This window comes from Cynara cardunculus (genome assembly GCF_001531365.2).
Source record: "Cynara cardunculus var. scolymus isolate 2C chromosome LG 3, CcrdV1, whole genome shotgun sequence".
Lineage (NCBI taxonomy): Eukaryota > Viridiplantae > Streptophyta > Magnoliopsida > Asterales > Asteraceae > Cynara > Cynara cardunculus.
In genome coordinates, this window is record NC_037530.1 from 3,029,531 (window position 1) to 3,031,920 (window position 2,390).

Below are 2,390 nucleotides of genomic sequence, written 5' to 3' on the forward strand. Positions count from 1 at the left end.
ACAACTGTTTAAAACTACATATAAATCGACTATAAGAAGGAAAAAATAAATAAAATATAAAAGTTTTATCATATATTTATATTCAAAATCATATAAGTAAAAATATCCCAAAAGTCTTAAAAAAAATAGAGTAGCATACATAATTAACTTGAATAAAATATTATTTTTTTAACATTTTCTGAATATTGGGATCAAGGATCGTCAAATCAGCTAAAAGTAACAATATATAACTGCATAAAAAATAAAACTTGCATATCTGAGTCTATAAAACATGAGGGCCCTGTTTTGTATCTCACATTGGAACACACCTAGATACAGTCGTGTTCACATATTTTTTAATTCATATGTAATTGTTTAACCTATACTATATTATAAAGCATTTGACAAAAACTCTTAAAACCGTTTTTTATGTATGGAGTATTGTTTATTAATGTATATTACTTAAAATTTAATATTACAAGTAAATTGTGCGTGAGTACAACTTATTAAAGCTCCATTTTTTGAAATTCGTATAACTAACTGCAGATGAACATAATCAATATAGGATAAACATATAATAATTTTAAATTAAAAAAATTAAAATATAATTAGGATAATCATTGATTTATAATAGAATCATTATCTTTATAAAAATTACGTTGTTAAGCCAAAAACAAATTACTTCGCTATTAGACTTAAATTAAATTATAATAAAAAAACTGAATTAAATAAATTGTACAAAAAAGAAAAAAATTTAAATAATTAATTTGATATTAATATCGATATGTTTTTTCAAAATTTTATGATATCTTCAAATTTATTTTTATTCAAAAGTAAAAAATTGTCTTTCTCAAAACCATATAACTGTATTTTATCAACAGGGACTAAAAATAAAACAAAACAAATATATATTTATCCAAAATTTCTTTAAAATAAATAATTAAAATTTAAAATATTCTAAAAGAAATACATCCGATTTTTAAAGATATTCTCTATTTTTAAAAAAATTGAATATCAATAAAATATTATTTTTATCTCATAAACAAATAGCTTCAAAAAGTTGTTCAAAATACCAAAAATATCTCTTTTATTTATTTTAAAAATTATATTAAAATACTTTTATATTTTTGTGAATTATAGCCTTTTTAAATTCGTGCGATAATTATTATATAATCATGAATGTTATTGTATTTCATCTTTATCATATAAAACATTAATAAAATTAAATGCTCGTTTTAATCCTTTAGTTTTAATATTTCTTTATTTGCGTATAAGTTATGGTTGGTGAATTAAATTTTAATCCATCAAAGATATATCTCAATTTTAATGTTTCATTTTATTATTTGTCTTTGTCGATATAATACAGTTTTTTTAGTAGTTTGAGGAAACGATAATGTTTTTATTTTTAAATAAAATATAAATTTAAAGGTATCATAAATTATATATATATATATATATTATATTATAAAACATTTGACAAAAATTATTAAAAACCAATTTTTATGCATGAAATACTGTTTATTGATGTATATTACTTACAATTCAAGATTACAGGTAATTTTTGTTTCAAAAGTTTTTTCATAAATGAAATGCGTGCATTTTTTTTTATTGGAACAAACAAATTTGGAATTTTTTTGGCTTTCTGGATAAAGCTTTCCTTTAAAACTGAATAAGCCTCTCTTTAAATAATTAAGTCACTCTCAAACAGTCATGTATAGCTAACCAAATAAGCTCAGAGTCCTATTAAGTTAAGTAAGGGCTGTTCGGTTCGTTTTCCATTACGTCCGGTATGGATAAAGTTATCTGTATGATAACTGATAAGTTGTTTTTCGGTTGTTATGTTGAATAAACAGTCTAAATGATGAAAATTACCATTTTACCCTTTGTTTTACATTGAAGGAAATATCAATATTAAGCAATTAGTATCCCCAATACCTATTCCAAAACTTGGTCCATACTTTCAATCATAAACCCTAACTACAAATTAACACTTGAAGACGATTATGCGCAGAGGAGGATTACCTCGTGGTGTTCTTCGCAGAGGTCGTCGGCGTTACCGAACAGCTCCTAAGTTACTAACAAACGTTCAAATTTCGATATTACAATAGATATGATGATACCAATAAGATTAACACCTACAAGTTCAAAATTGATGGATTATTAATTGCATGAATCCATCTCAGTTACTATTAAAATTCGATAGATCTTAAACAATTTATTTGTCTATTAAAAACACAATATTATATAATTAATAACTGTTTACCATATGTCGTTCTCATAAATACAATAAATTTGAAGAGAATCTCTTGAAGATTTTCTTCATAATTTTTAAAAAATGAAACAACTTAAAAATATTTAAAAAAATCATGACTAAATCAATCTTTTTTATTTTGAAAATTTCAGTAATAATG